Source organism: Manis javanica, chromosome 7 (assembly GCF_040802235.1).
Source record: "Manis javanica isolate MJ-LG chromosome 7, MJ_LKY, whole genome shotgun sequence".
Lineage (NCBI taxonomy): Eukaryota > Metazoa > Chordata > Mammalia > Pholidota > Manidae > Manis > Manis javanica.
Genome location: NC_133162.1, coordinates 113,022,272 through 113,045,309, shown reverse-complemented (window position 1 = coordinate 113,045,309; position 23,038 = coordinate 113,022,272). Strand labels below are relative to the sequence as shown.

The following is a 23,038-nucleotide window of genomic DNA, read 5'->3' as shown; positions in this document are numbered from 1 at the left end:
TATATTCTGTCATCTTAGCTTTGGGTTGTGTATTCTGTCCAGAAGACACACTTCCTTCCAATATTATCAACTCAACTTTCCTAGCACCTGTCCCAACTACAGGGCTTTCGCCTCTTTCATCCAGATGATTAGTAGAGCCAGCCATAGTGTCGGAGAATTCCCATTAACTGGATTTTTCCTGATGCCAAGAAATTGTCCCAGTCCCTAAATAAATGATATCTAAAGATCATCAATTGCTCCCCCAAGTTTTGAGGCTCACTATGAACTATCATGCAATTTATCAATCACTAGGACCCTGAGAAACAGGATATTAAAGAGAACATTTTCCCATCATTAGAACCAGTATCTGGCTTGTAATTTGCTACTCTTGATAAATAGCTCAAGGCATTGGAGCCACATTTTACTAAGTTTCATCCAAAAAGTTAAAAAAAAATGTTTGAGTTTTAATTAGGTTAAGTTTATATGTAGCTTGTGAATTTACCTGAAAACAGATGAGGGAGGCATTGAGGGAGGAATTTCTTCCAAAGTTAAAGAAGCCCAGGAGGTAGAGCATGGGGATGGTTTTCAAACATTTTTGGCCATGATCCATGGTGAGAAATACATTTTACATTGCCAACTAGAACCTCTTCCTCTTTCTCTCTCCTTCTCTTTCTCCGATACACTCACACACATAATTCTACTATCTCTCCATCCATCCATTATTCTACATACAATTTTCACTATATATATTATGTGTGTGTATAAATATATGCATGTATGTACATATGTGTGTATAGTATATATCATAACTGAAAATAGTTTGAAATAAAAGTTTTGAAAAAATGTATATATCACATAATTGAAAAAAGTTTCATGAAATAATACATCCCTTTGCTATATGGAATATCTGATATTTTTATTTTGCTCTATTCTTTTTAAAATCGATTTCACTTAAATATACTGATCCTAACTCACTAAACTGGTTTTGTGACCCACTAAAGGGTCCTAGGATGTAATCTGAAAAACACTGCCTTAGGCACTAATGAGAGATGCAGTCTTCACGCCCTGCTCCTTGGCTTTCTTTCTCTCTCTCCTGGTTTATAAGATGCATTAATTATGTGTAATTAAACAGCTGAATGTTTAACCCTACAGAAAAACTCCAGAATATCTGTCACGTTTTTGACAATTTGGCCTGAGTGATCCATAACCCGTGTGGGGGAATCAGCTCTGGTAAGTCATTTCCTGACATTTGAAAGTAGAATTAGGATGTGGTTCTTTGGAATTTGGCTTAGACCCTGGCTTTTCTAAATATACCTTGAAGTAGAGCTTCTTTATAAAAGAAGAAACAAAGACTTGGAGGTAATGCACTGTTTGGAATACATTTGAGATACCTCACCATGATCTAAAGAGGGGAAAACCAAAGAAGTTAAAAGCCTGGCACACTATCAGAGGCAGAGATGGCAGCTATTTGTTTTTAAGTCCCTTACATTGAAACAATGAGAGCACTCCACGTTGCATCCTGCAGCACCATGATACAAGGTCTGGGAGTAGTTATTAGCATGTGTCTGTGTGATGGGGGAGCAAAAGCTAAACATTTTAATAGTGTTATGGCCTCTCCTTCTCAAGTTTCCATTAATGCAAATACAGCACATGTGGTTTATGTCCCAAGGGCCTTGTAGGACACAAATTACAGATGTGGAATAAACATTATCAGAGAGTATGACTCCACGGTCTTCTCCTTGCCATCAGCACATGCCTGTATGCTCCCGTCACATCAGGCATATATACTATCTCAAGGAAAATCACAGAAATTCAGGGTTCTTGAAGGACACATGGTGGTGAGATCTGAAAGCAGACTCCAAAGAGTTCTTGGTAAATTATGGCAGAAGTTTAGACTACATCGAGCCATTCAGATTAACACTCACTACTATGATAACTAAATACTGTACAAGTTACTCATCCTTTATACACCAGGGTAACCAGAGCTTGTGCAACATTTGGAGTATAGGGTTCTCGTAAGGTAGCCCAGAGCATACAGTGGCAGAAGCCTGACAATATGGAACTGGTATATTTCACATACCCAATGAATTTTCCCCAGCGATCCCGATTCTCCCATGCCATCTTTGACAAGACTACACTTCAGAGTGGTTGCTGCTCTGAGACCTCACTCTTTTCCTTTTCTGTCTTATTCTCTCCCCATTACATTATTTTCTAAAATTATCAGGCTCAAAAAATGAGTAAAGTGAGTCTCTTCTACATAACTCATTATCCTGACTATATAACAAAAAGGCTTCTCCATTTGAGAAGCTGGGGTCACCCAGCTAAAATGAATTCCTAATTGCTAGAAAGATTGTTCTATGTTTCATAATTGCACTAAAATTTAGGAATGGGACCATTTCAATTCATGTTTTCTCCTAAGTAACATAATATTGTATGCTCAGCAAATTTTGTAGAAAATAGATTATTTTTAAGTTTGCATTTTTTTACAATTAGTGTATTTTTCTTAGGATTTGTTAGTATTTTTTATATTTTTCAATTACAGGATTTTTAAGGTTTATTTGAAAGAGTACTTCAATAAGCTTCTTAAGCCTTGGTCATAATTACAAATATTCTCCCTTTATGCAGAGAATTTAATGGAATTTCTAATGAAATTATTTATATATAAAAGTGCTATTTTTAATTTGCACATTGTATAATTTAGATATCATTCCTTTATAATTTTTTGTAATGAATATTTTGGTTCCTAGAAATTCTTTAACCATCCAGATACCAGATTTTAACTCATATTTTCTCCCTTATAAATCTGTATATAAATAATTCTAATTTCATTTGTTTTATTAAAAAGCATAGAGAATCTACTGTTTAAATTTTTTTTCAAATATTGTGAATTGTGTAGCAACATTTATTGATTAACCTTCTATCTCCTTACTGGTTTGTGATTTTCTTGTTAACCTTACAGATGCGAGGGGCTTTTTATGGGCTCTCTATACAGGTGTGTGATTTCTCTCTTGGTTTATGCTGTTTTAACCTTTAATTTATTCTTACTTTAAGATATTCCCTGTATCTCATAGGGCATATTTCCTCTGTTATTCCTTTTATGACTTTTTGGAACTATTCCTGATTCCAAACCTTTCAAATGTACTTAAAAAATTTTTTTCTCCCAGAATATCCCACTGGGATTTTGATAGGATTATATATTAATTTGGGAAAAATGAAATATTGGCAAGTAGAAAGGCTTCCCCTTCAGAGACTAAGTGTGTCTCCCTTTGTTAAGATTTTGTTTTTGTCTCTTAGTAGAATTTTAAAATTTTGCTTCTTATGCTCGTAGTCCTTGCCTATGTCTCTCCCAACACAGCTGCAAAAGGACCCTGCCCAACCTCTCCAGTCCAGATATGTGTTTTCTCTCCACCCACCTTGTAATCACCTATTGATATGGAGATTGACTACTGTAGGGAAGCCCCCTCCTCCACTTTCCCTACTGTTCTATGAGGACAGCTGTCTGCTGCTTCACCCCAGATATGTTTGGCCTTGAGAAACCTTAAAAACACTGCATGTTGTACCCATGAGTAAGGAGCTAGATAAGGGCCTTAAAGTCCAGACACCTGGCTATGAAGGCCACACACATATGTGTCTTCAGTAGTTAGTAAACATGAATTAGCACTATAGCAGTATTAAAAAGTACAGCTCTATGCAGAATCAAGTGGCTTCTTTTGAGAACCCTCCATGGAGACTCCTGCTACCGTTTTTGCTCTTTGCACTGCCTGAAACTTCAATGGCAACCCCTGGACCCCAACAACTACTCTCCACCCCTTGGAAACACCTATTGATATGGAGATTCTCTAAGGCCAGGGGAGAGATTCTGGAAATATTGCAATTTTACACACAAGATCCCTGTTTAAATGGGGTTAGAGTTGGGAGGATATGCAGAAGGGAAACACTTATCTGGTGCTAAGCTTCTGACATGTGGTGGGGGGGCGTGTAGGGGGAGAAGTGGCAGTCAGGGCTGCAAGGGCAAGGGCAGTGCTTGTGACCAGCCTCTGGAGCATCTCCTCATCCCACAGCCTGTCAGAGCTTGGAGGGGACCCTTTGGGTCCTTGGGCCCCTGAGGACAGAGGCACATGTGCTGAAAGCTCCAACCAGTACCAGAGTACTGAAAAAGAAAGGACCTCAGAATTCAAACAGTAAGAATCCAAATTTCGGCAGTGGGGCAGCTTGATGCCAGCCAGGAGACAAGACAAACTAGTAAGCGAAAAACAGGAAAAACCGGGCAGGTTTGCTCAAAGAGGACCAAGGACAGAAGGGCACAGCCACACTGTCCACAACAGCGTGGGCACCAGCAATGACCCTTCTAGAATGTAAACTGCATGAGGGCAGGGGTTTTTACCTCTTTATTCACCATACCATCCCCAGGACCTTGAATAGTTTGCCATGCAATAAATACTCAATAAGGATTTACTGAATGAATATATGAGAGACAGGGAAAATTGAGGCCATTCTCCCATTTACCAGGAGGCTAAGTAAGCTTCCCTTTTCACATAGATATAATCTTGGGAAGGTTACATCTAAGAAGACTGAGTTTACCGAAATTGGCAAGTGTATGTATTTTCTTTTTGTTTCTTTTCAAACCACCTCCCTCCCCCACATACCACCACCACCAAAGAAATGGAGGATCCAGAGCAAAATAAATTAAGATATTGAATGTAATTAAATTATTTTAAATAAAATATTTATTTATAAAAAGTGATATTGACTCCATTACAATTGTCTTCCTTAAATCTGCTATCTCCATAGCTGTGGGCAAGTGAACCTCTATCACAAATTATCTCGTTTCCTAGCTTTCTCCTAACTGCTGAAATCCCTGTAAGCCTTCTTTGCTGTTCCCCTAAACAACACTTTTTTTTTATTTAAAATCTTTTTAAATTTCAGTCTAAGTCCTGCTGTTTGTTTGAATTTGCTTACATAAATCCAGTCCATTCAAAAAGGAAATGAAAAGTGCTTCAGGTGGTATAGGAATAATTGGCATGTCCCATCTAAAGGTCTTCCACCAGAATTTACAGGAAATCTAAATATAGTTACACAACAAACTAGAGGTTCTTATTCTCTGGGCTGTAAGAGTTTTTCAAAATCTGTTTGGTTTTTTAAAACCTATAAAATGTCAGTCATGGCAGAGAAAATCACTGAGCTGATTTCTGATAATTAAATTACATTCTTACAAACATAAGCTGTCCTAAATGAGCACTGCCATAAGGACGACTTTGGGGTATGGGCTTTTCATGAGCAATATAAGCACCACTGTGCAGGAGGAAGCAGGTGTCCGCAGAAGTCACCAGCTACAGATTTCCTCCACTGTTTCCACCTCCCATGTGCTCAAACCAAGAGCTGTGGGGAAAATGAGGAAAATGCATTCTCTGGGCCAAATTCTCCCTTCACTCTAACCACTTCCTAGACACCCTCATTCACTGACACTTCTTTATGTGGTTTGAACAGAAAAATAGTGATTCCAATGTTAGCCTACCATTTTTCCCACCACTGCTTATTTTTCCTAATATACCTTAATATGTTTACTACCTTTCTATAAATAGATATTTAATAAAACTTTTTTCTTTTACAAAAAAGCCAATGCTACAGCAGCACTTTGTACCTATTTCTATTTATTTAAGTACAGGAATATGATAATTCTTAAAAGTGAAGAGCAAAATCAAAGGTAAACTAAATTCTGCTACATTCTTCTCTAAAATTGCAATTATACTAATAATGGATAAGAATGCTTTTCCCAACATCTACATTCACAGAGTGGTTTTTGATTTTATATGTTCACATATATTAGCTTTTTTTTCCTAAAGAAATTCATATTGCTGGCACACTATTATTTTTAAGTGGGTATTGGATTTTAACAAAGTTTTTTTAAGACATTGAATGAGATAGTCATATGGTTTTTCTCCTTTAGTGAGTTATAGTATGAATGTACAAAGACAGATTTTCTCTTATTGTAGGGATTTATAGTTTTGGGATCAATATTTCACTTGGTTAATAAGATTTGACTGCTCTCATTATGTTTAGAAGCCTTACCATCTTAATCACCATTCTGACTGGCCTTTTAGGAGCTAATCAAACCTGTTTGATTTTGTTTTCAGGTTATACCAGTCTCATAAAATAAATTGGCAAACTTTCCTTATTTATATGGGAAAGACTTTATATCACATGGGGATTGCTTGGTCTTTGAAAGTTTGGTGAAACTTATCTATAAAAATGTTCGTGATATTTTTCCAGGTGTAGATATTGCATTACTTTAAAAAAATTCTTTTATGATAATTTTGTTATTTGGTTTTTCTATTTCTTGAATTAATTTTGTAGTTTGTTTTCCAAAATATAATCCATTTCATTTAGATTTTCTTAGTTATGAAATATTAAACAATTTTTACTCAAATTTTCTTACAAGTAATTTCTTATTTGTAGTCATTTTCTTATTTCTAACAAAAAGTCTTTTCATTCTTTTTAGTTATAATGTCAATTTTCTTCAAATTTGTTTAAGGGGCCAGCTTTTGGTTTTATTAACAAAATATACTTCATTTGTGGTTTACATCATCATTATTACCTTTTAATTTTTGTAAGTTCATAATTACATTTTCTTTATAATTAAATTACCTTTATTTTGATTTTTTAATAACTTTAATCTTTTAAATCTTTGTTACTTATGGTTTGCATATATATATATATATATATATATATATATATTAAGATGATAAATATTCTTCTACGAACTACTTTGCATCCTACCCCTATATTTTTCATTAAACAAACAATTTCAGGCAATGGCTGACTGGCTTCAGATCAACCTCTGCCAGAGAAACACACACACACACACACACTCACAATACACATATACCACTTCTCTTTGAAGATACTGAGGGGCCAAAACAAGGTACAGAATTTACGAATCAAGATCTTGAAGAGAATGAAAGCCCAGAGCGGTGAGCTCAGAATTTGGTCTTGCCTCTTTGCCTCTGGTATCTGTACTCAAAAGCTGTGATTGATAGGCGGAGCTGCTCATCAGAACCGATGGTAGTCTCACAGGGCTTGAGGAGCAGCAGTGGGGTTACATCCTACCAAGGTGGAGAGGCACGGAGGCTTCAGCTGGGATCCTGGGGCATTATGCCACGAGCATAAAAATGAACCAGAAATCTACCAGCCCTCACAAACACAGCAACCCAGTATTGAATTAGCTTAATCTCTACTCAGATTAAGATGATCTGCTACTAACCTAATGGAATTGCCATAAATAAAAAATAAATTTCCTATGAGAAAATGTAATCATCTATAACCTTAAATTATCTCTATAACTTTTCATACACCATATCCTGCACTTGACCAAAAAAGTAGGTTTGCAATAGATAAGTGATTGACCGCAAACAGAAAGTGATGAAAAAGGGTCTATAATATATCAGATAACTCAGTTGTAAAACATGATATAATATATTCAAAAAACAAATAAATAAAATAGAATATATCCAAAAATATAAATATATCCATATATTAAAAATGAAATAAACTAAAAAAAACAAATAATATATTTAAAAATGAATATCATATAATATATGCAAAAATAAAAATAAAATACTTATTCAAAAATAAATAACATCATGTAATATATTCAAAAAATTCTATATTCATGGAAATAGAAATGACCAGTAGAAGGAAATTAATTTTAGAATGAAAATACAGTCAATGATATTAAGATAGATTTACAGCAGATTAAATACAGAGACAAAAATGAACTAAAATTAGGTCAGAATAAAATATGCAGACTAGGCACAGTGAACAAAATAATGGAAAACACTGAAAACACCATAGATTCAAGGAAAGGTCTGAGAGATATGTAACTGGAGTCCCAGAAAGAGAGGGAAGTTGCATTTAAAGTGAATCACTGAGATTTTCCTAAACCTGCAATATATCAAACCATGGACTGAAGAACCACTAAAGTACGCTGAAAGCAGGATAAATACAAAGAAAACAACCTTATTATATCACAAGTGAACAGTTGGATTCTAAAGCTAAAGAAAAAAAATCTTGGAAGTATTCTGAAAAAAGAAGTGATACTGATTCAAAAGAACAATAACAAGTTACCAGGTAAAGTTAATTCCCATAAGGAATGTATAAAAGATAGTATGCATCCTCATTAACCATTCTTGAAGTTGATTAAAATAAATATTTCACTTCAATATCTGGAAATTTTACTAGAAACTGCCAAACATCTCAGTGATAAAATTTAAATATCACCATGTTTTATACTAATGCATTTACTTGAAATCACATGCTTGAAAAGTCCAAGGGGTTGTTTTCAAAGAACTTTTCCTTGTACTGTTGTATTTAATCCATTTTTATTTCATCTCTAATCACCTGTGTTTCTACCACTCTAGCCCAAGACAGAAACTACCTCTCCTCTGCATGACAGGAGCCTCCTAAATGGACTCCTTGCTTCCATTCTTAACCTCTACACTCAAGGTCATTATACAGGTGAGAGTGATAATCAAAAAATATGTTACTAGGACCATGTCACTGAGAGTGCTCAAAATACCCTAATGGTTGAAATTAAACCTATCATAGTCTCCAAGAATTAAATGATCTGAACATTGCCTATTGTGGTGATGTCCTCTCCTCCTACACTTCACCTCTGTGCTCTGATTCAACTGCATTAGCTTTCTAGCTGTTTCTTTGAGCCTTTGAACTTTTGGTTCTTTCCCAGAATGCTCTTTATTCAGATGGGCCCCTTTTTCATGGTTCTCTTTCAATATCGTTGCCTCTCAGAGGTCTTCCTTGATCACCCTTTCCAAAAGAGGCTATCTTCTTACACCCTCTTTCATACTCTATCTCCTTCCCCTACTTTATTTTCCTCATACCGTATTTTAATTGACATTATATACTTTTTGGTTGTCTGGTTATTGATTATTTTCTACTAATATGTAAACTCCATGAGTCTAGGACCTTTTTTTTTTTTTCCTTAATCACCAATGTATATCCAGCTCTTAACACAGTATCGCAACAAACATTTGTCAAATAAATTAACCAATTCATTCAGCAGTTATAATAAACAGATGCCATGCATTTCTTTGCCTTTGTGTAAAAGAAGAAAGAATTAATACACAGTCCTTGTATTCAATAAATCTGTAGAATAATAGGATGGAAACACTTAGATAACCAAGACAGACAGACAGACAACATCCATATACAGTGATGTAAAGTCTTGGGGGTTTTTAGTTTTTTGGTAGAAATTGATTAATTGATTAATTTATCATCTTCACACAGCTAGTTAACAATTACCCTAGATACTTGTGTTTAGACAAGTATTACTTAACATTGTTAATAAACACATAATTAAAGACTATAGTTCTTAAAATATGAAACATTCTGTGGTCTTTAAAATATATAGTTTCAAGAGTTTTCTAATTACTATAGATTTCCTACAATGTTCTTTTCCATTATTACTGTGATTGAAGCCATCATTATCATGTAAATCAGTGTTATCAACAAAACCTAATACTAATCTTAATTAACCCTTTATTCCTCCAGATTTTACTCAAATGTCATCTTTCTAAGGCCTTCTCTGGCCTTCTTATTTGAATTTCTAAATTCTGCTACCTGAACTTATTTTCTAGTTGCCATTATAACATCAATATAGTATGTATTTTATTTTGCCTATGGTTTTGCTTATTTCCAGGCTTACAAGCTAGAATATAAACTCCATGAGGGAAGAATTCATTTTCCTTAACTGCTGTATCCTGGTACTTATGCTAATATTTGACACACACACAGACACACATACACACACACACACACACAGACTGTTTGGCACAAAGAAGATGCTCAATTAAATATGTGTTCTATGAATGATAATGCATGTCACATGTTTCCCCCTTCCAGGATGGAATGTTAGTGTTCTTTACAGAATACTAGATAATGCTGACATAAAAGAAGTCTATTGTAATACACAATCACATAGATTGCTATCAATGAATACATTTTACAGGAGTTCCAAAGATAAGTTTTTCACTAAGTACATGTGTCCATATCAGTATTTGATGAAATATAATGTGTCCTCCAAATGTGGAAGATTTTCATGTTACAAAGAATATTACATTGTATGAGACAATTCACCATGCCTTTTTATTCAAAGGGCAAGTTCCTGCAAAGTACTTAAATTAAACTCATAATTTTCAGGTTTTATACATTGCCCTCTAAAATGGTGCATGCCAGTACTAGTTTCAAAATAATTTTTGGTTGGATTTTTAAAAATTTATATCTCAAATTCATTTATTTTTTAATGCAAAAATCTCCAAAAGTGAAATACAGTGTATTTATCTAGAATAGGAGAAGAAAGGGTGTTCCCATAAATGTCTAAAGGGGACATACAGAATAGAGGATATACAGGTGAATAATCATAATTCCTATCGTCAAGAAACTTTGAGTATGAAACAGGAATCATCTTAAATCATGTAACATGAACATGAACCTCAAAAAGTTTGATTAACGAAGTGGTTAAGCCCAGTTAAAGGACCATTGGAACTAATCCCTTGTGGAATTAACGCTTCTAATATGACTGTGTCTCCACTTCTGTTTCTGACATAAATTAATAAGATTCTATTTGGTTAAAAAAAAAAAAGATTCTCTCATTAGTGTCCCATCAAAAATAGCACCATTTGCCTCATTAAATTTAATGAGGTGGTTGTTGTTTTTCCATTGGTAGGTGTGGGTGTGTGATATATGTGTCAACGTGTTAGACTTGTATCTTCCAAGAACATGCTTTACATAGACTAGCTATTCTCTGATGCTAAAGTTGCTTTGCAGTAAGCTATTTCTAGAAGGTGGTGGCACCTTAATGGGGTTGGTAACCAGGTAATACATCTTTCACTTTATTCTGAAAAAACTAAAACTGTCATAGATCAGTGCCTTCTATGTCAAACCCTCATAACTAAACAATGTTATTATCAGAATACTTTATATTATATGTAATATTAGATACATATGTCAAGCCAAGATGTAAAGGGAAATACTGTATCTTCCTCTTTTACCCATAGTCTCAACTAAACAAACATCTCAAAATAATGAAGGTAATTGGTTTGAGCCATCTGTGTTCCTCCCCAAATAGCATAAATTCTTTTTTCAAGAGCTGAAATATTATTTAATTATTATAGTGATTTTCTGTTTCCAAACTTAGAAAAAGTTTCATGATTATTTCATACTTACATGTAAATTCTAATCAAATGCTACAAATACCTTCTGTATTTAAAGATGCCATGTCTTTTTCTTTTTAGCAGCTATGTAATAGAGACTCTTAAACACAAACATAATATTGATGCTTTTGAAAAACAAATGTAATGTCTATGGAGTTATTCATGTACTTGAAATTATCTTTGGATAAATGATTTGAGCACTATTAGTATAACTGAGGGGAAGAAAAAAATGCTAATAAATTAGGTGCTGGACAATCCTAAATCCAATCTCAATTTTAGATGGGATTAAATAATTTCTAAGAGATAATAATATGTTCTCAGAAATAGCTACAGGATACAAAATACTGTAACAGTCTTTCCAGAATTCTCAGTAAGGAAGGGATAGAAAAAAAAGTCTGGAAATAGGAAAGTGTACACATTTAGTATATGGATTGAAAATGAGGACACACAGAGAGAAATTAAGATTGTTCAAGAAGAATTTGCAGTTTTCTTCAGATTAAGTACTTTGAGTTTGAAGGCAACCATTTCTATACTGAGAAAATTAATAAGCAGAGAGCATGCCATATGGGATTAGTGTACAGACATTGCAACTCTTGTTCTCACATCTGCCGAAAAGAGTGGGGAAAAAATAAATGGGAGTCAGATACAAAGCCCACATTAGAAGAAAAATTATTCCAGGAAACAGCAGAAAATGTCACACGTATACACCCTCAGGGAAAAAATATGGCAACTTGGACCTATTGAAACAAGGACACAAGAATAAAGATAGATGGTCAGAGAAAACTTAGCAAAATATAAAATGAGAATTTTGAGGGCTTCAAAGAACCATGAGGGTTACATAGCAAATTATTAGAGAAATTAAACCATGCTCTAGTAGCAGCTAGTAGAACAAATCTGATGATAAAATGAAGGAAAACACATGAAATGAACAAAAACAGTTGAACTCAAAGATTTGGAGAGAATATTAATAAAGATGGTAGTCTGAATACAATCACTAACTTAACTCTCCTGCCATATTCCCATTAAAGCAACAAAAAACAGTACCTATGTGAAGAATATCCCAGGTTTTTTTTTCCAGTCAAGGGAAGGAAAGATTTAATTGTCAACATTGTGTAAGTTTAAGGTGTACAACATGATGATTTGACAAACATATATATAGTGAAATGATTACCAATATGAGGTTAGTTAACAGATACATCACCTCACAGCAACTTCAGGTTGAGGAATTTAATATTTACTCTCAGTAACATTCCAGTGTACAGCAAATATCATTAGCTATAGTCACCATGGTAAATCCACAAAACTTACTCATCTTCTAACCAAAAATATGTATCCTTTGACAAACATTTTCCTGTTTTCCCATCCAAGCCCCTGGCAACCACCAATCTACTCTCAGTGTCGGTGGGTCTGCTCTCTTAGAATCCTTATGTAAGTAAGCTCATGTAGTTATCTGTCTTTCTGCCTTATTTATTTCACTTAGCATAATGCCCTCAAGGGTCAAACATGTTGCCACAAATAGCAGGACTTCCTTCTTTTTTATGCCTGAATAATATCCCATTATGTGGAAATGTGACATATATGTCACATTTCCTTCAACCATTCATTTGTCAATGAGCTCTCAGCTTGTTCCATTTCTTGCCTATTGTGAATAATGCTGAAATGTACACAGGAGTACAAATACCTCTTCAAGATAGTGATTTCACTTCCTTTATAAATATACCCAGGAGTAGGATTGCTGGATCATATGATACCTATATTTTTAAAACTTAAAAACCATACCTCTGAAACATGATATCTTATAATTAAAAATTAAAAGCAAATAAAATAGCTAAAAAGAATCTCTTTCCTTGAAAGTAACAACATATAAACAAACAGAAAATACTCTTCTGAAATTATTTGAGTTAAAAACAAGATTAAAACTAGAATTACAAAGTTAAAACATGACCACTGAATTACAAAGCCGGTGAGGAGGTAGTCAAAACACTAAATAATTATAAAATGTTCTAACTGAGGCACATTTATTTACAGAAGACAATATATAGGAGAAAACAATGTAGGAGATACACTCCTCCATGGTACACTTGAAAAAAGAAAATCTAAATAAAATGGAACAGAAATATCCAAAGATGTGACAGATGAAAATACTGATATGGTAAAGTCTGATGCCTGCCTGTTTCCTCTCTAAATGACTATGTTTTGGAAGGTCCACGGGACTTTTTCTTTATCTTTTTATATCTTTCTTTATATAAAGTCTGGTAATTCATCAAAGACACCTCTTAGTATTTAAATTTTATAGCAGAATTCCTGACCCAGGAATTCTGTAGCCAGTCTAGTTTATGTTCACATACAAAGGTCCCAAATTACTTCCTTGGACAATATGAGCTTCATACTATATTTGGTTCCAAACAACCAAAGGAAACCTATCAAAACAGTTTAAAGTAAATATTTGCAAGTGAGTAAGTTGTATGAAATAAGGACAATCCTTAATTAAGCCCTAAAAATCATGTCTCTAAAAATCAGAATGACAGAGCAAAATAGAAATTTTGTAAACCTAACAAACCTAACAATATAAAAATATGACTAACAAATCTATAGGTAGTTTCTGAGAAAGTGGGATGTACAAGTGCACACATTTATCATTTTACATAAAGGGAGTCAATTTAGCTTAAGTTAATGAAGCAAATTTATTAGGATAATAAAATTTATATTAAGTTTATAAGGATACCTGCAAGAATAACTAATTCCCATAAGGGTGGAAATAAAAAGTACAAAATGATAAATACAATCTGATGAAGACTACAGTATAAAACAAAAACCAAATAAAAACTTACTCATAAGCACTCATTTATTTGTTTTGCTAGAGGGAATTCTTCCTTTTATCATCACACTTAATAAATGCCCTCCCTAATGCACTCTCCCATCACCCAAAGCTGGCATAAAATTCACTGAGTGGGTTTGTTCATATTTTAAATTATCTGACTAGAGATAATTCTGTTTTTCTAAAATTTACCTATACTTCCCAGAAATTACCTTTATACTTTGGAGTCATTTCAGAGAGAGAAAAATCTAACCTATAAATTATTTTCAAATAGATGTTTTGCATTTTGATAATAGGAATTTTGACTCAGATAACTTTTGGAAACTTCCTACTGTATCCCAAAAGAATCTGTCACTTATAAACTTATGAGCGCTTATAAACTAAAAACCTAAGAAATAAGAACATAGAAGTTCTTACTACTATCTATGCAATAACAAATTTTATTTATTCTAAGAACATAATCACGAGTCCCCTTATCTACTTTTTCTTATTTTATAAACTCAATTCAAGTCACCAATTTACATTAAGACATACTTATTTATTAAATAAGCTTATTTATTTTGGTTGCTTTGTGCTAGAGCCTCTGTAAGACCTCTCCCTAGCCTGTACCCACATGGTGGAATTCATAAGTGTTTGCTCACCAATGAATAAATCAATCATAACTTCATAGTGCATATCTTATTTAAGCTGAAAAATGATCTTTAAAATGAAACATTATTAAATTAATACAAATCTAAGGAAGCCACAAATTCAGAATCAGACACTTATTTGAAAACTACAAGTACATCATGCATTAGGAAATAAATATGCCCCTGAAAATAATATATGTCTTTCCATTAACTTACTTTAACTGTCCCCCACCAAAATATTTAGTCTGTAATTTGATTCCCCATATCTTTCTGTCAAGACTCATTCATATTCTATATATCTCAAGGCCTCTTTTACATTTTACTTCTTCTATAAAATTTTCTTCCTTAAAATATTTTAGCTTTCAGATTTTCTTATTTCTACCAGGGTCATCACCAACCATTTCATCAATTCTTGTTCTATAAATCTATCCTTTTTTTATGTTCTCCACCTCCTTTGTCCTCAATACAGACCATTTATGTTTTCTTCATCCTTGGATGCTCAGAATTGGTACCATGTTCCACACCCTATTTACTCATGCCAACGTTTGCCACCGTTTGACGCTTTCCTTCCAGTACTGTAGTATCATGGCTGTACCCTGTCCCTCACCAACTTCAAAAGTTTAAATTGTCATTACAGGATTCCCTACTTATATTGGAAAAATTTCAGTGTACTCTAACCTGAATAAGCTCGGAGTAATAAGGCTCCCCTGTCTTTTTCTTTTTTAAAACCTTCCCATCCTAGTGTCCTCGTCATGATCCTGACTGTGCTGCTCTATGGCGAGTATCTTCCACAGGTAGTTGTTCTGTGTCCCTGGGGAAAAGTTTAGTCTCACTTACATTGGTCTGACATATTCAGACTATAAACACAACAACAAAAGAGCATGAGTGATTTAGTCAAACATTTTGTTTTACAAAACTTGATAAAAATTGTATCTGAAGTTCCTCCTTTTCTTTCTCCCTCTCTTTATTTCCCTCTCCTGTAACTCCTGAAACTCATTTTCCTTCTCTGGTCTGTTTTGGTATCTCATGCACCCATTTCTTCCACTTCTGAACACATTAAAAACCTTTAAAAACAATTTAAGCCATTTGTTACATTTTATCGTAGGTGGTTTCCTTCTTTTTTACTCCGTAGTGACAACCTATATTGTTTAAAGCAGTAACTATTATGTACTTCTTTGTAACCCCCACAGTACTTAGTCTGTTTCTGGGGGAATGATTAGTAAGTTAAAACTGAGTTGACAGAGTTTGAAAGTTAGAAGAAATATATTAAGTCCCATGAAAGTGATGCATGTGAACTGGCAGTAATCAACAATACGTAATTCTCAGGACTTTAAGGAAGACTGACATTGGCAAGTGGAATGTGGAGAGAAAAATAGTGTGCTCAGGTTTCCAAACTGACACAGGACTAAAACTCACTCTCATTTAGTTTCAAGGCTAAGGAATAAAAAATATGATCATAACTGTGATTAAAAAACAGTCTGAATAGTATAGAGAGCCATTAATTTGCTTACTAGAGAACATACCGTACTTACTTTAGTCATCAAACTCTTCAGTTCAGCCAACTCAATTTTAAATTAATTTATGGATCGATATTCTTTTTGTTACTACATAGCTATACTTGGATAGCATAGCATCTTGCTAATTAATTTTTTTAGATTTTTCGTAAGACTCCTTTTATATCTTTAAGAAACTAGCAATAGTTTTTTGTTATGTTAACAAAACTGGATAACTTTAGGATACACTCCCCCATAAGAAAACAATACCCACTGGAGGCTGTTCTCCAGAAATGTGTCAGCCAGGTAGACAGCTGCAAGATAGGTGGAGACATTATTTTCAATGAGGTCTCAAAGTGGCATTCAATTAAGAAAAACAATCGACTGATGTTTCTCTATTTGGTGCCAGGAAGCTCTGTGCAGTGTTCCTAGAGTTTTCCCTTCAATCAGCCCAACATGAGGCTGTGCTGCAAACTGTGATCATGTAAATCTTTTTTTAGTACCTATTGGGGCCTCCTGTGCATTGTGGTCTCTTCCTATGTGTATCACAGGGAAATGCACAGAATAGAAAGGACCGGACAATTTCACAGCTCAAAATATCCCCACTCACTCCTCTTCCAATTTGGAAAATAAAATTAGCTGTTAGTTTTTATCCTGGGAAACCACATATTTTGGAAACATCAGAGTTTTCAAGTTCTCAAGAGGGGTAATTCTTTTGTTTTCCCTGTCATTAATAAGCCATTTCCTTTTGTGAACTCAAAGAAGCTAAAATCCTCACCCATACCTTAGCTGTTTTCTGTTGTTCCAAGTTTAGTTTGATCTGTAATAAAACAACAGAATATCTGCTTCTCTCCCTCTCTCTCTCCTCTCTTTTTAGTGCTACATGGCCTGGCTAGTAAGTCAGTCCTTTTGTTGGGGCCTATTAAACTTACCCTGTATTTTTTTATATCACTGTAATAATATTATATGGCAGGCAAAAATATAATGATAAATGATAATTTGCCAAAAAGATTAAAAAAACACCGAGGTGTTACCTATCAAAAGTTCTCCTTCTGTCTGTGATGCAGCACAGATTGTGATCGTGACAGTAAATCTGGTGCTATTGTTAATGCCATGGCACTTGGGTTTTTGGCTTGCTTTAGTCCAATCTGTGACATGCTTGTGAATATCTTTCTTCTGTTCTGTCTGTATGGCATATGGATTTCTGGGATACAACGTCAGACCTATCCACATAACAAGTGTTCAGAGCACCTTATCATTTTAAAAAGCCAATTACTCAAAAAGACAAATGTGAAATGTTTCACATTTAATGATGAGCGAATCTGCAAAACAAATGCAATTTTGCTCCTTCTAAAAAGTTTAGTTTAACTGTAAATATTGCAATGGAGTCTTGCATGACACACACCACCGATAGAGAAAAGCTCATTTCATACATATTGTATACCATCACTGTCAATTACATCTGCACAGTATTTAAAATGAGGGTGGGATAAGTAATTAGAAATAAAGCAAATAGAATATTCTAAACTACAAGGCTCTGAAATCACTGTAAAAATGTCACTGCTAACATTGAACACTCTCAAAAAATATTTTGAAAGTCTCACCCAAAAAACTGAAAACTGCATATGTCTACAGAGGTAAAGGTCATTCATAAAACACTCAACAACAAAAAATACCAATTCATTTTTTAGAAATATTTGTCAATATGTAAAGAATGTTTTGTACATAAGTTCTCAGTTACTGTTGAATCGGTGGCTGTATGTAATATTCCCACATGGAATGATGTCCTTTCGAATACTTTAAAACAGAGGTTTAGTGAAAGATTTTATGGGGACATCTTGAGTACTGAGATTTTATGCATGAGAAGTGCAACTAACAAAACACAATAACATTGGTTTTGCAACTGATTTATATATTTAAACTTTTATATCTATTTGTGATGGACACAATAGCTGCCCCATCCAACCTCCCTCACCTAAGCAAAACAAAAACTAAAAAAAATTCTTCCCTTCAGCATATCTCCCAAGTACAGTGTATAGATACAGTGGTCACATTTAAATGTCTTTCCTTTTTTTTTTTTGTCTACACATTCTTTAAACCTCCCTTTAAACTGTGAACACTGGTAACAGAATATTATATGACATGAGAAATGGAATGCACCTGGCACTGGTAATTTTAGAAGAAACTAATCTCGATATTTACAACATCATTTAGCAAGCGGAACGGTTTTACCATACTTGGAATGTTGAGATATGAAAAAGTTCACTCAGTTTTTGGACTTTCATTCTATAGTGGAATTGATATGTAGTAAAAATTCAGAAAGCCTCCAATTAGCTGTTGCAAAGCACACAGAGAAAAGTAGGCTTCATTCCTCTACTAGTAATGGAGACTACGAAACATTCTGCAATTCTCTGCTGTATTTCTCGTTAGCTTTTTGTGATCCAGGATAGAACCTAAGTAAGAGAGCCGAACAACCAGTCCATACATTAAAAACAAAGAGATGGAAAGTAGAGTCAAGCGTAACATTTTAAAAGATATGTACTGAAAATAAGGACTTCACTTAGTATTTTGTTATTCTTGTGTCTATGGGGGGGTTCATTTCAACTGCATGAATCTGTATCTTAACCTGAAATGAACTGATATACTGATGTGCCTGGCACTTGAATATTTTAATGCAATAGCTAAAACTCACCAGGTGGTCTCAAGAAGCTTAAAATTTAAAAAGTAATGCTGTGAACTTCTTTGATGGAAAGATACAGGGTCTAGATAAACAAGTAAATAACCTAATAATGTTTTCTGCCTCTCTAAATTAAATGGATTTTATCCTATTTATAAATAGAATAATGTGAAGTGTAAACTTACCCAGGAGACCCAAAATCTTAATGCCCCATCCTTAACTTTCAACCAATTCACAATTTCTTTCCTTTTGCTGAGTCTTCACTCCTAGATATGTGATAAAGTATGTAACCCATCAAAATTTCCATAGTGATGTTTAATTTCTAATGTTTTGCACTTCAAACATGTAACACTGAAATCCGTACACTCATCTCAACATTGATGTTAGTGGCTTGTGCAGAAGTATTTACACGGAGGACGGTGACAATACTAACAGAGCCATATCAAGAAGAAACCAGCTAACAGACCCTCCAAGGATTATGAACTAGACCCGAGGGTGAGCCACAGTGACCTTGAGGGTCTGGACAAGTCACACTTGCCTCGAGTCAAGTTCCAACAGGTATTTGTTGACTAATCTGTTGCCTATTTCTATCATTCATCCAAATAGTTTATAATCAAAGCTCAAAATAACATTTTGAAACTGGAAGGAGACTTAAAGATCATCTTTCCACCAATGTTCTTATTTAGACCCAGGAGAACTGAGGGGCTGTCCAGGGGTCACATTCCTAGAAAGTCCCCAAGCAGACCTGGTGTCAAGTGGTCTGGGCTGGAGTTTTGGTTGCCCAACTTACTCTGTGAATTACTTTAGGAAAGCTCTTAACTTTTTTAAGAGGCATTTCTCCCAGCTGTAAAAATCTGGTGACACCTTTTCCACAGTTATTATGAATAAGATAATACATGGGAAAGCCCTGTAAATGATAATGTATTCCACACAGACATTACAGGGCCTTTCTCCAATTCACTAGCCACTTAGCTCCTGGTTCCTGTATTATTTATTTATTTATTTATTTATTTATTTATTTATTTATTTATTTATTTATTTATTTTTGCCTTGCTTATCTTACAGGATATAAGCCATTAAACAGCAAAGGAAACATCAGGGGATACAATTCCAGCTCTTATGGACAGAAGCAAAGCTGCCAAGAAGGGCATTTTCTTTCCCCTCAATGTTCTTTGAGACTATCTGAAATGGTTTCCTCACAGCTTGTACCCAGGTTCTTCCAAAAAAAATTTTTGTTTCTAAGAGGAAGAGAAAAGTACTAATGGTATAAGGAATAATTACGACAGCTGCAAGCCTCCACAGTCAGCCTCCGTGTAATATTATTATGCGAACTGTTATCTGGGCAGTACCTGAGTCCATAAAGTGTCAGGTGGCCATTTGGCAAGAGAAAAAAGGAAAGAATCAGATCAACATTTTATAAGTGGTTTGCATTTTTTTTTTGCACCTGTTATTCTACAATTTCTTTCAGTTATATTTCAAAACACTACAGTTGGGATCTCCTTGCCAACCTGAGATGGCATAAGCCTGGATAACAGAACAAAATGTGAGAAGGTCCTTCTGTCTTTAACGCCTGTTCGCCAGTGAATCAGCCTCCAATTAATCTGTTTCTTCAGTAGGAGTTTAATAAAAGTCAAGCACACACATGTTCAGACTTGTTTAGTATTGAAGCTGTGTTAATATTATCTGTCTAGCCAGGTCAAAAATCCTGTGTAATTATGCCAGAAACCATTTCAAAAAATTTAAGGATTTTTCTATTTATTATAAGCAAATGATAATCTGAGTTAGGGAAGTTGAAATCTAAAATGGAAGTGCAGTGAGAGGGGCGCTCCTCATTAAACACTGCAAGGGGAAAGAAGTTTGTCTCATGGCCAAACTGCACATAAAACTCAATATATTAGGTTTGTTATTTTCTATTTGTTTATGAACCAGAACATTCAGGATCATTCAGCAATTCTTATTTCCATTCCACTGTGTGGGTGATGATCAGAGTTGGTCGTTTACATTCTATCATATACAGCATTCTGCTTGGGGGAAGCTCTTTAACCCAGTCATCTGTGCCTATGAACTGAGGGTGCCTCAGTGTTTTCTGGAGGAAATCAACAACACTGCAGATGGAAACACAGGTTGATGCATTTACAACAAGCCGAGTTAGCAACTACAAAAGCTCAGAACGGAAAGCTTCCCAAACCCCAGCTAGGTTGCTTACTTTAAGCAATGGTAGAGACAATAAAATCCCAGGGAAGCCCAGTTCTCTTACAGTTTTCTGTGAGTGACATTTAACCCAGAACTGAGGGGTACATTAACTTTGCATGAATCACAAAACAGTATCGCCCTAACCAGCATCTCTTGAGTCCACAGTGGAGTCTAGCTGCTCAGGCTGAGGAGTGTGAAACTGATTCGTGCTCTGATGTCTGCAACGTGAAAACATGAAATAAAGACGACTCATGCATATTGGACTTTCCATACAACAGGAAACGTTTTACAGGCAGATTATTTAAGAAATCACCATTCAAGGGAGAAAGTGGACATTTCAAGGAGGAAAGAGTATACCAACTACACTCTGCTTTCAGCTTTCATCTAGCTACTCAGAAAAATTACTTATTACTTTCCTTTTTTTTGAGAATGTTTACAGTTGATCTTTTGAAGATACGAATCTATTTGCACACATTCCAAATAATTACAGAGGAATTAGTTTTCCAAATGAAGATGAAACATTGTTGAGATAGACCCCACACGTTAGAGAAATTCCAAATTAGTGGAAATTTATGACCATAATAACACTCAGCACCTACCAAGGAAAATGCTTTGCAGAGCCCAGGTTTGCTTGAAGTGTTAGGATTTGTGGTGTTCTTAATTTTGCTACAGCTTACTATCCATGAAAAGAAAAGTGTCAAATAGTGAAAAGATGGTGAATGAAAAGTTCTGGGGTCTTATTGTGTTTTTTCTTTAAGCCAAGAACCAATAAAGTTATAAGACCCCTATTTCCTTATAGTATTAGTTACTTCTATAGAAGTATCTCTAACACAATCAACTTTATCTCCTGCTGTGTGGAATGTAGGAATTTTTAATAACCGATTTACGAAATTATGTTAAAAATGTTCCACCCAAGAAAAATGACCAGAAACCCAACTATAGTAGTTCACACATTTGTCACACAAAACTAAAGCTGAAATATGTGTTTATCATTTGTATTAATTTTTATTGCCCATGTGTATCTTTATCATCATTCTTATTTATCATTATTATCCACATAAATCAGTAATGTTCACATCTTCCTAATTCACTCAGATGGAATAGTGGTCCACACTATGTTTAGGGTTTTATATCATCTGACCTCAATGGACATATTCTCTTGCCAAGAGTCTATATTTACCTTCCTTCCTCTAGAGGTTCTACTTGAGCTGGAAAAACAGTCGTCTGTTGGCCTTTTACTCTTTGCAGCCTTAGAAATTTAGAAAACATGGAGGACAAGACTTCTGTTTTCAAGGACATATCAAAGACATTTCAGTAATGTTCCCATCTTCCCCATCTCTAACTTGGGGTGTGTCAGGAAGTCTTACTACATCTTGTTGTCTCTGTAGTTAAACATGAGAAATTGTGAAATGAATCATATTAATATTCTTGACAAATTTCAAAGAGCAATGTCCATGAAAGAAACTACTATAATCATAATTGTCAATGCATTTCAGGGTGCTCTTGGGATACTGGCTTGTTCTTCTTGACTAAACAGGCTATAACCATTTGGGCTTTGATGTACATCTAGCAGAGCAACAAATATCCCAATAGATGTTCTGTGCTCTAGGATATTTTATTTCCTTAGGAAAAAGCTCATGAAAGCTGGAGATGCCAGCTTTGATGAAAAAGAAAATGACTTAAATCACTTCTTCTTTGCAAACTTTACATAGGGCTTACTCTAAAATATAATAGGCTTCTTTTAATTGAATCAGACCCTTTACATAGTCCATCGTGGCATCATTAAATTATATGTTGCTCCAGTCACTCAGGACCACCTCAGAGGAGGACACAGTGCTTATGAAAACTCCTAGTAGATGAGGTTGTGTTCCTGGTTTAAGATGGACATCAGTTAACCTTCCTTAGTATGTTATTGAAATGCACTCATGGCCCAGAGAAGATCCTCTAATTTGGTTCATGAATTTCTGGTACATCCCAGAGGAGGGAAAAAGACTGCATATTCAGTTTCCAATTTGCTGGGT

General features: G+C 34.7%; 1 protein-coding gene and 1 long non-coding RNA gene across 6 annotated transcripts in view; one reads left to right on the top strand and one right to left on the bottom strand.

Annotated features, from left to right (window-relative positions):
- Positions 1-23,038, bottom strand: part of ARHGAP15 (Rho GTPase activating protein 15) — a 598,478-nt gene that overhangs the window by 306,083 nt on the left and 269,357 nt on the right. The gene's annotated exons all lie outside the window — the stretch shown is intronic.
- On the top strand, positions 976-21,464 carry LOC140850613 (uncharacterized). The gene is made up of 4 exons (XR_012133558.1): positions 976-1,209; positions 8,397-8,493; positions 19,212-19,382; positions 19,890-21,464. It is a non-coding gene; the product is annotated as an uncharacterized lncRNA (long non-coding RNA).